This window comes from Diceros bicornis, unplaced genomic scaffold, assembly GCF_020826845.1.
Source record: "Diceros bicornis minor isolate mBicDic1 unplaced genomic scaffold, mDicBic1.mat.cur scaffold_61_ctg1, whole genome shotgun sequence".
Classification (NCBI taxonomy): Eukaryota; Metazoa; Chordata; class Mammalia; order Perissodactyla; family Rhinocerotidae; genus Diceros; species Diceros bicornis.
In genome coordinates, this window is record NW_026691491.1 from 2,264,405 (window position 1) to 2,279,476 (window position 15,072).

The 15,072-nt window shown below is 44.5% G+C and overlaps 1 long non-coding RNA gene across 2 annotated transcripts; it reads left to right on the forward strand.

Annotated features, from left to right (window-relative positions):
* Positions 1-8,869: 8,869 nt before the first annotated feature.
* Positions 8,870-13,090, forward strand: LOC131403251 (uncharacterized). Of its 2 annotated transcripts, none has more exons than XR_009219333.1 (3): positions 8,870-8,946; positions 11,427-11,462; positions 12,982-13,090. It is a non-coding gene; the product is annotated as an uncharacterized LOC131403251 (long non-coding RNA). The 2 variants fall into 2 exon arrangements; XR_009219332.1 differs by lacking the exon at positions 12,982-13,090 and adding an exon at positions 11,827-11,951.
* Positions 13,091-15,072: the final 1,982 nt, after the last annotated feature.

The following is a 15,072-nucleotide window of genomic DNA, read 5'->3' on the forward strand; positions in this document are numbered from 1 at the left end:
GGGATAAATCAAATTCGTGACTGAACAGACTCAAAATTCTACAGATATCAAAACTGTCCAAATTAATCTACAGCTTCCACAAAATTGCAGCTAAAATGCTGACCCGTTCTGTGGAAATTACAATTGATACAATTCTTATGGAAATGATAAAGGAAAAACTTAGCTAAGAAAATCTTGAAGACAAAGAATCGAGTGGGAGGACTTACTGTACCTGACATCAAGTATTATAGCATCACAATAGAGGAGGTTCATCAAGAGGATAAACAAGTAAATCAACGGAACCAAATGGTAAGTTCAGATACAAGCTGCTCATATAGGGACTCACGTATAGACGTCTGATTTACAAGGAAACACTGAAGATGAGTGGGAAAATGAAAGCCTTTTCAATAAACCATGTTGGGTAAATTGGCTGTCTTCATGGAGAAGGCAATGACTCGCCAACCCTAACTCACACCATCCACAGAAAACGTTATCAGGCAGATTGTAGTTCTAAAAGTGAAAAGTGAGAGAATTTAAAGGGACATAAAGAGGAAGGAGCAATGCCCCTGTAGAAGGAAAAAGCATGTATTGATACCTGCAAGGATGAGTGGGCACGGAACAGTTTCAGAACCACATGAAGATTTGGGAATCTTAAAAATCAGAGCAGAGGTAGTAGAGGTAGGCAAGACCAAGGTTATACAGTCTTTTTGGTCTTCCTAAGAGTTTGTCGGATTTTTTAATGGAGGATAAACATGATCCCACTTACATGTAAAAGTATCACTTGTGATGCAGGACAAGGGCAGGGAACCAGAGTAAAAAGATCTTGTGGTAACATAGGAGAGAAGTGACTAAAATCTTAACAGAAGTGGTGGAAGTGAAATCAAGATGAAATGTTTTGGAGATCATTTTAGATGGTAGAAATGGTCTCATTTTGAAACTCCTGAGGAATGAGGTCTATGACTTGGTCATCTCTGTTTCCCTAGAATGTAGCATATTATCTGGCTCATGGAGGTTTTCCAATAACTGCTTGCTCATTGAATGAGTAAATCTAGGCCATAGCTTACAGGGGTATAGCTCAGAGAGACAGGGAGGACATTTGGTTTTCTGCTGAGAAAAAAGTGCTTTCATGAATATGCAAGATAAATACTGAGAAGGATAATAGCTTTGTTTACTTAATCATAAATAAGATGGGCAGTATTAACTGGGAATGGTTCTCTGTAGAGCATTCTGTTATTTGATGCCTGGAGCAACAAAGGAAGATAATTGGCTAAACTTACCCCATGCCTTCTTTGGGGGCATGCAAATGAGAGAGAATGACTGAACCTGGACTGAGGACACTTTGCATCTCTCCCCAGACATGGATCAGTGTGTGAAGTGTCCAGATCATCAGTATGTCAACAGAGGGTGAGATTGCTGCCTCAAAAAAGCTGTGACCTTTCTGGCTTATGAGGACCCCTTGGGCATGGCCCTGGCCTGCACAGCTCTGTGCTTTTCTGTCCTCACAGCTGTGGTCCGGGGGGTCTTTGTGAAGCACCAAGACACTCCCATAGTCAAGGCCAATAATCGGACTCTCAGCTACATCCTGCTCATCTCCCTCACCCTCTGATTCCTCTGCTCATTACTCTTCATTGGTCGTCCCAAGACAGCCACCTGCATTCTTCAACAAATCACACTTGGAGTTGTATTTACTGTGGCTGTTTCCAGTGTCTTGGCCAAAACTATGACTGTGGCTGTAGCCTTCAAGGTCACTGCACCAGGGAGAAGGATGAGGCAGTGGTTGGTGGCAGAGGAACCTAACTTCATCATTCCCATCTGCTCCTTTATCCAGCTGAGTCTCTGTGGAATCTGGCTGGGAACCTCTCCTCCCTTCATTGACACAGATGCACACTCTGAACACCGCCACATCCTCATCGTGTGCAACAAGGGCTCGGTCACTGCTTTCTACTGTGTCCTGGGATACCTGGGCTCCTTGGCCCTGGGCAGCTTCACTGTGGCTTTCCTGGCCCGGAACCTGCCTGACACCTTTAATGAAGCCAAGTTCCTGACGTTCAGCATGCTGGTGTTCTGCAGTGTCTGGGTCACCTTCCTCCCCATCTACCACAGCACCAAGGGCAAGGTCATGGTGGCTGTGGATGTCCGCTCCATCTTGGTCTCCAGTGTGGGGCTATTAGGCTGCATCTTTACTCCCAAGTGCTACATTGTTTTCCTAAGGCCAGAGAGAAACACATCAAATGTGTTAACGAATAAAACACATTCAGCGAGAAAATAATCGAAATGTAAGTTATTTTCATAGGTCACAAGAACTTGCCTGCACTTGAAAAATAAACTACCACATTTTTGCAGATCCACTTTAAGTACCAACTAAACTTACCTTATATCTCCACTTAATTTTTTGCTTTACGTTTCTTTTGGCTTTGTACAATTTTCCTCGGGCATTCAAATGAACAAATACAAAAACATTCATACTAATTCTCCTCTAAAATTATGTGTGAAAGATTGCGAAAATGGCCACACATTAGTCTTCTCCCACTGTCTGTTTGGTCGTAGCATCCCACGTTGACTCTGGGTAGACTTGGCCTTGTAACTTGCTTTGGCTAATGGGACATTAGCAAATGACATAAACAAAGGCATGGAAAACACTTGCTCATTGTTGGTACTTGTCCTTCTCTGTCTGCCCTTGGGAAGCCTGAGGCCATCAATATGTGAATGAGTCTAGATAGACTGCACATCTCCATTACTCCAGGTGACTTCAAGTCAACAATCAGATATGTGAGTAAGGCCGTCCTAGACCAGCCAATCCCAGCTGAGCCACCAATAGGTCCAGATCAAAATAACTGCCCAGTTAGCCCACAGAATCTTGAGAAAAAATAAACTATTCTTATTTGAAGCCACCAAATTTTAGGTTGGTTTGTTATACAGCAGAAGCTAACTGATACATAATTCTACCATTTATATATGTCCTCTCATTATTTGTGTAATTATCACAGATTTCTATTTCTTTATCCAATATCATAGACTGGAATATTTTTCTCTAGATTAAGTCTCTGAAAGAAAATCAGAGACCATATCATGTTCCATCTTACTCTTTCTCCTTCCTCTTTTCAACCAAACATCTTTAAGCATATATATTAAGAATAGCTTCACTAATTTTAAGATTATGGATATTCTTCTATATTGTCATCCACCACTGTTATACGCAGGGGATTTTTACTTTTAATTTTAGCCCTTATAATCCATTTGGAATGATTTACTTGTGAATAATGTTAGTTGATGGTCCAATGTTTTATTTTACAAATGGATATCTTTTAGTCTATAAAACAAACACTACATCATTTTAAAAGTTGATTTGAAGCATATGGAATCTGAATAATGTTTGGAAAATTGATATCTTTGAAACACTGTTTTCAATCACAAGTATAGTATATCTCTCCATTTAATCAGAGCTTTTACACGCTTTGTATCTCTTTATAATCTTCTTCATATAACTAATGTGTAGTTCCAATTATTTTAACTACTCTTCTTAAATCATTCATTGCTCTTATGAATGGAATAATTATTTACATGTTTAAACTAATTCTTGCTCATGTAACAGTATTTTTGATGTTTCATATAGGAATCTAGCTTCCTTATACATTACTGCACTTATTTACCAGTTCTAAACTTTATAAGTTATGTCCCACTAAAATAATAGATTTTCTCTTATTCTCTAATATTATTTACCTCTTATTCTGTTGATTCTCATTTTTTCATGACTGTGCTCTCCAGTGCCACACTGAATCACAAGTGTTTGCCAGGAGCATTTTCCTCTTCTTAAGTGTAGTGTAAATATCAGATAAATTCCTTGTCAGGGCAGAGCAGACATCTAAGGGAGAAAAAGTAAAAACATGAAGGGGAATCATTTCTTCCTGGAAATCAACAGACTTGCTTCTCTTGGCTGTTTGGAGCTGGAGATCTTATGACAATGTGGCCAGCTGAGAATCAGAGGATCTTTCTCTAGTCCCAGGAATTAGTCTTGGTCAAATCTCTCAACCTCTTTAGACCTCAGTTTCTTCACCAGTAACATGAAGAGTTGGACGAGTCTTTTTGAGTTCTGAAATCCAGTGACAACAAGATACCCTTCACCCAGATGCACTTGACAAAGACCAGAGAGAATTTTCACTTGTCTTCTTCTGCATCAACATTATTATCCATATCACCCCTTAAAGACATATCAAATGTCTACTTTCGCATGACACTGATAAAACAGGTTCCATACCAAATCGCTGTTCATTGGGATAACAAATCTATAGTTAATTGTTTAGAGGTAAGTATAGAGATGGGCCCTGCTGGAAACAGCAATCAATGGGCCAAAAAGTCTTGCTTTATTTTACAGCGAGGCTGTAGAAACACTCCCTAATACACCAGAATGCTTAAGTACTTAGAAAGTATGAAATAAATGGGAGCCTTGTATCCATGGTTACAAGCTAATAAGGATATGATTTTTAAAATTTTGTTAATGATGCCATTTGCCTGCTATGAGGCTGTTCTCTGGTGAGTAAACAGCAGATGTATTCAAGGCCACTTTCATTCCTTTAATAAATATTTACTCAGCGCCTACCACTTGCTGCACGATAGCAGTGATCTACCCTAAGAGCATTTATATTCTAGTAGGGTGACACAGACCATAAACAAAAAGAGAATCTTGAGGTGATCAATAAAGTTACATATACGTCAAACTTTTTTCATTCTGGACCATTATTCACCCTTTCCCTTCTTTGACTGTTTACCAGAAGTCTAATCATGGACTTGAAAACCCAGAAAGCGTGGGTCCCAACTTTCTTCTCGGCAACACCCCTGTTTCAAAGACATAGTGTTTATCATCTGAGAGTATGTCTCTTTAAGAATAAGTTCCTATGAATCAGCATTATTTCATCACTTTCTTGAGAGGACCGATGATATTATGAAGGGAAAAAAATATCATATGGGATTTATACTTGAAATGATGTTTCCACTCTAATTGTGTTATTTAATGTGGTTTGATTTGGGGAAAGTCAGTTACTCCTTCAGAGATAGTGGTAATAATACCCTGAAAAGCATTCTATAGAGATTAAATGAAACAAAGTATGAGAAACTGCTTTGTAAATTGCAAAACAATCTATTTCAGCTTATTCTTTGTAATAATATTTTCATTTATCCAATCCTTTTTGACTCTAACAAACCTGCCTAGACTTTTGTCATTTATTCAACAATAATAATGGGTCAAAATGGTTGAATATTAGAAATTTCATATGGTTCAACTTAATTAATAGGCCATCACAATATTTAATTTGGTTATAATTACAGTTAAATTTTTCATGATGCCTTATCATGTGCCAGGCACTTTCTAGGCATCTGACATGTATTCACTCATTTAATCCTCACAACAATGCCATGGAGACAATACTATTAACCTCTATTGTATGGATGAGGAATATTAGAGGTTATATAATTGACCAAAGTCACACAGCTGGTACACAGGCAGTCCACCTCCAAAATCTCTTTTTGGGATCCATTAGAGGTTGTGGCACTTACATTGTAAAAGGATCACCTTGGTTCCTGGTTGGCGAATGGATCAGAGGGTACTAAGGAAGAAAGCACATGGCTACTGAAATGATCCAAGCAAGCAATTCTGAATACAGGATTTCCTTCCTTTTTAAGGCTGAATAATATTCCATTGTATAGATGCCCCAGATTTTCTTCATCCTTTCACCCACGGGTGCACAATTAGGTAGTTTCCATCTCTTGGTTATTGTGAATAATATTGCAGTACATTTTGTCAAATGATTTCCTGGCACTTAGTGAGTTTGAAAAAATTCTTCTTATACACATTAGTTACTGTAATGAACTACCTTTCTAAATGTCTAAAGTTTAAATATTTTTCATTCTACAGAAATACCTTGCCTAATCATGATTTGTGTTGTTATCAGTTCATGAATGATCTAAGATTTTTGTACAAAAATTTGTTATAATGGCTTTTTTGCATGTATTCAGGAACCTTGCATAATATGGGTATTGCCTGATTCTTGATTTTTAGTAGAGTTTTCTAGTAAGCCTTTGGGATAGGAACCATCTTCGTAGATGTGAGGCAGACAGCAGAAAAATAATAAAGTGATTGCTATATTTAATTATATCAAAAGAAAACTTTCGTTTTGCTAAATTGTTTTTACACAGCCTTTGCTTATTTGTAAGAGTGACACATATCATTTTATTAATGAAAAGAAAATTCAATAAACAATTTTAACATAAAACAATATCTATTGAGAACTTATATGAAAATTTTAGCAATATGCTGTCACCAATTTCCTCATCTGCAAAATGGAGATAGATAATACCATCTTCCTTATGGGTTGCTGTGAGAATACTCAAGAGTAATGTATGTAAAATGCTTATCAACATGTGGATTGGAAAGTGATGCCCCATTCATTTTTCCACCGGGATCATGACAGCTTTTTTAATGCTTGAAGTCTGTAGTTTTCAAAATACGTTCTACTCTTGTAACGTGAATCCTTTTTACAAATTCTTTGTAGAGTTTGATGATCCCTTTGGAATACAAATTCAGGCTCCCGTGTGTGTGCGTCTGTGTGTATGTATACGCACATCTCTCAAATAATACTCCAAGCCTTATAATGAAAAGCTACCTTCCCCACTCTTGACTCTGGTTCCAAAAACAACTTCTTTAATTTTCTGGTTGAAAATCTATATTTCTAAATTAGCTACTCATACAGCTTTTTCATTTTTCAGCTTTTGACTATTTATAGTTTCTTTCTTCTCTGAAAAAATCAGCACGAAGAGTTCTTACATATGTTAAAAACATAATTCCCCTTGCCCAATATAACTATTTAATGAATTAGGATAAATCAAAATTCAATGTCTACTGTTTTATGACATAAGTGTTTACTATTTTATAGCATATGAATCTTATCCAGAGATGTGTGACGTCAGATAGTATGAATACATTTTCTTTCTCACTTTTTCCTTTGACCTTTTAAATGGTAAAATTCTCTTGTTTCTTTGTTGTCTTCCTATGGATTCATCACTGGTTCATCTCCTTCCACCAGAAATTTAAATCTCTTCTCATTAACTTCTGATGCATGAGACAATTCATGGGCTTCAGGTTTTGCTTGGGGACATCCCTTTTGGGCTTGAACATATACACAGTCCCACATATACACAGTATGTCTGGAAGGATAGAGGAGGAAAGGATGTTTATCTCTGTGCAAAAGTACCGGGAGACAGTGGTAGAGTGAGAATATTTTATTGACTTTGCACCACTCTTTGAAGTTTTCCTATACGTGCACCTACAATGTAGGCCTCCCTCCCCCCAGATTTTTAAAATTAAAATAGCATTATATCCTTATCTACTGGCTTGGAACAGCAAGTTGTAGAGAAATGTGAATATATGATCCAATTTTTTAACGAAATTAAGAACAGGAAACACACAAAAAATTTAGAATTCTGAATATGGGCACATCATTCTATGAGGCTGTGTAAAGGTGGGGAAAGGAATGAAGAACAGCTGTTCAACATCCAGCTACCTGTACAGTCTAGGGGTCCACGGAAAGCCTCGCCTCCAGCCACGCCCCTGGAGCTGATTTCCTCCCCCTGTGAAGTCTGCCTGAATTATTCCAGCCACACCCCCGCCTCTTCCCGCCCCTGGAACTGGTCTCCGCCCACAACGTTTGGGCCTGCCTCCGCCCACAGCCTGGTACCGGCTCATTGCCCTGCCTGCACCCTTGTTCCCGCCCATAAAACTGCCTCCCCGGCCTGCTGTCACTCACAGCCTTGTCCCGCCCACAGCCCGCCCCTAGAACTGGTTCCTGCACACAGCCCCGCCCCTAGATTTTGTCCCTGTCCCTGGTGCTGACCCAGCCCGCTTTCCAGCTTCTCACTCACTCTAGAAACTAGACACCTCCCGTGAGGCTGGGGTGCACGGCCTCGCCCCGCCCGCCGCCTCAACCCGCAGCCCCCAAACGTTCGTCCTCCCCGAACGCCCACCCGAGACCGGAACCGGAAGCGCGGGCGGCGGCATGGATGGAGCGGGCGTTCTGTGCGGTGTGTTCTGTCTTCTCGGCGCGGACCGCATTCCCGTGGATGTTCGCCCTCAGGGGGGGGGCTCGGTGAGCAGCGGGCGGTCCCGGCTCCAGTCGAGGTCCAGGGAGGGGCCTGGGCGGCGGGCAGCCCTGTCAGGGCCTGGCGTCCCTCCCTCCTCCCGGAGCCCCGTTTCCCCAGGGCTGTTCGCTAGGGCCCCCGAGGCTGCTGTTCCTCCTGGCTCCGGGCGCCACCGTCCCCTCCTCCGAGTCCCCGTCACCGTCCTCCGTGTGATTTTGTCCCCAGGGGGCTTTAGCCGCTTCTGGAGGCAATGTTTGGGTTGTTACTAATGGGGGCGCTCCTGGCATCTAGAGGGAGAGGCAGGAATGCTGCTCAGCGTCCTCCACGGCCCAGGACGGCCTAACAGAGAATTATCTGGACCCAAATGTCAGTGGTGTCGAGGTTGGGAAACCTGCTCCAGGGCCTGAAAATCTCCCGAGCCCTGAATGAAGTGTGGAAATTGTTGACAAGTCAGCGAGTCCCTTACAGGGTCCCTAAATGACAAGCTTGTTTAAAGGGTCCAGAGTCACGAAAAAGTCTCTGTCCAGCCAAGTGAGTTGAGTGACTCAAGTGCACACAGCACGAAGCTGCTTTCTCCCATCTCGGGGAGCAGCAGGCGGCTGGATAGGAATCGGGAAAATCCAGCCACAGCCAACACTTACCGTTAAATCAGTAAATACAAAAAAAGAAAAGTGAATGGGGTTGGCCTTTCCATCCAACACCCTATAAAAGGCCTCAAAAGCTTGTTTGCACTTTTTTCCCCCCTCAGACACCAAAAGCATCCGTGGAGCTCAAGTTTGAGGTGAAACCAGGCTCAGAGTCCACCTGTCCTTGCTGATCCATGGATTTCTGTGTGACCAGGTGAGTACCCTGTGGACCTGGTACCAACAGGTTCCGGCAGCCTCCGCTGTGCAGAAGACCTACTAGTGGGCTTTCCTGGGCTCGGGTTGTCACCACATGGAGTCACTGAGAGTGAAGGTATCTTGAGAAAAATTATTGATGTTTGATGGATGGAAAAATGGTAAGCTGTGTGTGGTTCTGTGTGGTAAATATTTCAGTAAGTACAGTTATATGCAAATAAAAACACATGAAACAAACCTAAATAACTGAAAATGTGTATTATAGTAGAAAATATAGATTTACTTGCATTGCATAATACTCAAAAGTCAGGATTTATATATAACTACAGAAATGTTTTGCGTGTGTATGTAGTATTAGAAGACATCCCATGAAATATTAGCAGGGATACTCAGCAACATTCCTTAGACCCATTCAATTTGATTTCTAAAGTCCTATAAATCCTCCACATAAATTTGAAATAAAGGAGCATTCAGGGAAAAAGATGATTGGAACTTCTTTGTATTAATAACAAATTTAAAATTGAATTTGCCAGTAACCAGATTCATTTTGAGCATTTTTTTCTTTATGACATTTCAAATCATTTGGAGGAGTACTAAGCAACACTGTAGATTGAAGGGAAGGGCGCTAGTCTCCAAAAAGACTGTCCTCTCCACCTTGCCTTCTAAAGGGAATTAACTTTGTTTCTTGAAACTTTTCTGAAATAACGGTCTGGTGATTCATGTTGCAGAGAATCTTGTTAAGTAATTTTGTATTTAGTTGTTGGCCTCTACTAATTGTGTGTGTATGTGTGTGTGCCTTTTTCATTCTAGCTTTCCTGTGATGTTCTTGAGGGCAATGTGTGCTTGTCATGCAATAGATAGTCTCTGAGTGTATAATTAATGGTGACCAACCATCCTCGTTTATTCAGGACAGTGGGGTTTTCCAAGACACAGGACGTTTAGTGTTCAAACCAGGACAGTCCTAGACAAACCGGGATGGTTCCTCATCTCATGAGCCAGGCCCTGGGCCACATGCATGGGGACCTGGAGAACCAGAGAGACCTTGTCCCACCTCCATGGAATTTATATTGTATTTGGGAATTTGGATTTTGAAAAGTTAATGATGAGAGTGATGCGGGAGTTTGGCACAAGGGGAATCAACCTGAGGGGGCAGAGAAGCCCTATTGAGAAGGGCTGATATTTAGCTTGAGAGCTGGAGTTGGGACTGGATTTAGCTGGTTGGAGGGTTAGACTGGAGTGAGGGTGTGGGAGTGTGTTCAAGAAAACGTTTCAGGCAGAGGGACCCGCATGAGGACACCCCTGAAGCAGAGAGCCTGGTGTGTCCATGAACTGAGAAGAAGGATGGCTGAGCCGAGTCAACACAGGGGTAGGGGTGTGAGCCACACCGGCGAGGGGGGACAGGCAGGACCAGATCAAGGGTGACTGGGACTCTGTTCTAAGACCAGTGGGAACCCTCTGGAGAGATGCGAGTAGAAGGATGATGTGATTATCGTTTGGTCTAAGCATGTGGGTTAAAATGGACTTCATGGTTAAGAATGAAGACTTAATAGGCAAGATGGGAGGTGCTGGCAATAAGATTAGGAATAAGATGATTGTTCCCTAGGCCTGGGTGATGGCTGTGGAGTAGGAAAGAAGTAGAAAGAAAAGACCTTGGAGTGTAGAACCGAGAGAACATAACGGTACTTTCTTGCCTGCATGTGTCAGATGACACAGGGCACTGACTGTTCTTGCTGTTGTCCGTGCAGACCTGCAGGCGCCCCCTCACCCAGGTCTGTGTGTTCACCCCTCTTTGCAACTCATAGGCCCCTCCTCCACATCCTAAAAGAAGTCAGGCCTTACTTGTGCGGGGGTTGTCTCACACGGGAGACACCTAGGAGAGCCCCTCCAGGCATCAGAGCAGCCCCTTCAGCATCTCCATTACCCTCCTCCCTTCCCCTCTCTCCCTTTCCACACCCAGAACGACCCTGCTCAGTATTCCACATCCCCATGATCTTCCTCCCCCAGGCTTGAGAAGGGTGGGGCAGCCACTGGGGTGGACATCATGTGCACCGTCCACTCTGACCCCAGCATGTCCCGGGCTGGACAGAGAGTGACTCTACTGGGAGCTGAGCCATGAGACTCAGCGCGTCACCCACCTGGGCTCCTTCACCCTGGACTGGGACAGCCTCTACGTCAGTGGTGAGGGGCTGTGCTACAGCCACACTGTCTCTCCCAGTCGGAGTTCTGTGTTCCCTCCGTTGCTCTAAAGTGAGCTATGATCCATCTCTCTATCCTCCTGGTCTGGGTTCAGTCTTCTCATCACTGTGTGATCACTGGGTCCAGCCACCTTCCATCTCATTGCCTTCCCCCTGAACACCCCTCCACTCGTCCCCGCTGCTTTCCTCTCTGCTTTTCCCACAAAGGTCCCTACATCCTTCCTCTCCCTTAATTCTTTATGTTCACCCCAACTCTTGCTCAGCTCCTCTCGCCTTCTCTCCACAGGTTACACCTATGGAGCCGTGGCCCCGACTACCAACAGTGAGTATTCCTGGCCCTGATCTCCTGGGTCCCATCTGCATTTGGAGTTTGGGAGCACTTGTTCTCCTTCACCTGCTGTCCTTGGTGAGGGAAGGACCTGGAAGGGCCCTAATTCATCCCTTCTCTCCCTCCCGGGTTCTGGTGGAGAGTCCCAGCCCAGTGTGAGAAAGCCTTAGACACAGACATGTTCTCCACCACATTCTGACCCCAAGTGGTTTTCACTTTAATTCTGCTAAAGCGCCGCCCTTGGTCCTCCTTTTCCAGGTATCCCATCCATCTGCCCATTTTTCTGCCTATCTGTCTCTCCTCCGAGTTCAGTCACTCTTGTTCACCTATCTCTCTCTCGGGCTTCTCTCATCCACAGGCTTGCTCATCCCTCTACTCACACAGTCACCCGTCCCCTCACTCTCATTTATGCTTCACCTGTGAATGGTGGTCCTGAGACAGCCAGTGCTGGAGCCCGTGTGAGCCTCGGGGCTCCTCCCACTCTGTCCCTCCCTGATGACAGCCCTCTCCACAGCTCCCGAGCTGGCCACCACGTCCCTGCATACTTGATCATCACCTGTGCCACCAGAAGCCACCACAGGTATCTGGGGGCCCCTTTTCCTTCCCAAGAGAAGCTCTCTGGCCCCACTCCCTATGAGCCAGGTGTGATCCAGGAGCTGGGAAACCAGGGTGTGAAATTCTGGTTTTAGGGCCATCATGCTGATCACAAAGATTATACCAACGATTCAGTCTAAGGCCAGCCCTCAGAGAGCCCCTAGTCTTGTGAAATTAACACACCATTATAATACAATGTGGAATATTTCGGGGAGAGGCACCTGGCATAATTTGGAGGGGAGGAGCTTGCTAGAGAAAGTTTCACCAGAATGAAGTCTTTAAGAATATGTAGGAGGGACCCTGGCAAATAGAGGATGAAGGGTTTTCCTGGCACAGAGGATTCCATGAGCAAAGGCTCCGGCCCAAAACAACATGCCGTATGGGGAGAATTAAAACGAATTTGGGTTGCATGAAACATAATGTTTAACCCGCAGTAGATGGATAAAATGAGACTGAAAGGTCAGCAGGAGCCAGATTGAGTAGAGCCTTGAGTGCCAGGTCAAGAGGGCTGAACTAAACACTGAAGGCCATAGGTAGCCATGGGTGGTACTAGAGCAGTGGTGGCCCTAGTGAAGTATTCATTTCAGAAAGATTCTTCTAGTAGTCCATGTAGAACATCCTTTAGACAGAGCATCCAGTGAGCCTGCTGGGGTGTTGGTCCGGGTGAAGGAAGTTAAGACCTGAGCTAGGACAGGAATGGAGAGAGGGAGTGTATGTGAGGACCAGTGTGCAAGGTGAATGGGTGTTACTGGGAGGGAGGAGGAGCTGAGCAGATATGCTGGTTCTGACTTGGGTGACCACACGGGTGGGTGATGGTGCCACTGGGACAGAAGACGACAGATTACAATGAGTGCAGGACTCTGGTCTGGTCTCAGGCCAGCTTTTAGAGATGGCCATCACTCTCCCTCTCGTCTTGCAGCTTTGGGGCACAACCTGAAGACCCTCACAGTCAACGTCACCATCTCCACCCTCTGGTATTCATCAGACATGAGCAACGGCTAGGCCACGTTCAACTTCACTGAGAGGGTCCTGCAAAGCCTGGTGAGACCCTGGTCCCAGCAGCTCCTGGTGGGTTAAATCCCACCCAGCCCCTCCTCCAACCCCTGTCCCTCCTGCTCCTCCTCCTCCTCCTTCCTCCCCAGCTGGATCATTGTTCAAGAAGAGCAGCCTGGGTCCCTTCTACTCAAGTTGCTGACTGGTCTCCCTCAAGTGAGACCCTCCCCTGAGCATTTGCCCCTAATGACCACTTTTGTGACCACCCCTCTCTGTCTCCACACTGTCCTCCCATTTCCTCCTTCCTGTTCTGGCCCCAACCCCAGAGGTTTCAGGACCTCTCTCTAGAGTCCCCACATCCCTCTCTCCCCAGGCCTGAGAAGGATGGGGCAGCCACCTGTGTGGACGCTGTCTGCACCCACCACCCTGACCCCGTGGACCACCATGCCTCTGTGCTGGGAGCTGAGTGTCTCCACCTGTCTGCTCTTCCTCTCGGTGGCTCCAGGCTCTGCAGCCCAGAGTTTATCCATCAAGAGAGAGCACCAGCTACATTTCCGCATCATCAGCTGGAACCTCAGCAACTCGGAGCTCACATCCTCGGAGTACACCGCCCTGCTGAGAGACACCCAGGACCAGGTGGGGTCTCCCTCTCCCGTCTCTCCTTGCCCTGAGGGCACCGTCATTCCTCCATCTGACTTACATCTGTTATGTGATTGTTTCAACCCTTCACTTTCCCTGCATGTCTGGGTTCTCTCAGTGTCCAGAGGTGATGTCCTAGCTGCCTTCCCCATTTCTCACAGGGGTAAACTGAAGCTCAGAAAGGGGAGTATTGTGCCTAAGGTCACACAGTGAGCTAGGGGCAGAGCCAGGATTTGAAGTCAGGTCTCCCTTGCCCCAAGGTCTGTGATCTTTCACTGGCTCCAGTGGCCCCCTGTGTCCCCAGGAGACCTTCATCTCACCCACTCTCCCTCGTGTTTGTTCTAGGTCACCAAGCTCTACAGAGGCAGCCAGCTTTGAGACATATTCCACTCCTGCCTGGTCACCTACTTGATGTAGGTTGACTAGATTGGAAGCATTGGCTGAGATGGTGGCTGATGACTCTGAGCTCCCGTGACACATCATTGATCTGGAAGTCACTTACATCGTGTCCATTCTGCCCCACATCCTTGTCAGCTAATCCTAACATCTCCTTCCATAGGTTTTCGGGGGATGAGAAAAGCATTAACACTTGGTGCCACCAACCTCCAGCATCCTGCTCCTCCTCCTCTTCTGGAGACTTTCAACAAATATCAGCAGTCTAACTGTGCTCTCCAATAGTGGAGCCGCTAACCACATGGGGCAATTTAAATTTTTTATACACCTATTGTGATACGGTTCACATATTGTGTGTGGGGAGGAGTGTATTTTTTAGGTTTTTCTATATACAATATCTTCTCATCTGCAAAACAAATAGTTTTACCTCTTCCCTTCCAATCTGGGTTTCTTTTATTGCTTTTTCTTGCCTAATTGCCCTCATTAGAACCTCTAGTACCTGTGATTAACATACGAGATAAGGGAAGACATCACTGTCTTGTCCCTGGTCTTAGGGGGAAATTTTCAGTCTTTCACCATTGAATATGGTGTTAGCCGTGGGTTTTTCATCGATGCTGTCTGTAGGTTGGGAAAGTTTTTTTCTATTCCTAATTTGTTGAGTGTTTACTTTTTTTGACATGAAGGGCATTGTATTTTGTCAAATTCCTTTCTGTATATGTGGTTGAGATTGCGTGGTATTGGCCCTTATTCTATTAATATGGTGTATTACATAATCAAGTTTTCAGATATTAAGCCAACCCTTCAACTAGAGGTGAGAGATTAAGATGTTCTCAAGTCTTTCTTGGGCGTGCCACAGCCCTGAGCCCTTGTGGCCTTCTAGATGCCCGCAAATACACTGGAGCTTTTCAAAGACCCCTGTGGACATCTCATTCTCCCAATTTTTCTTCTAAGATTTTGGCTCACCTCTTGCCTGCCTCAGCTGGTA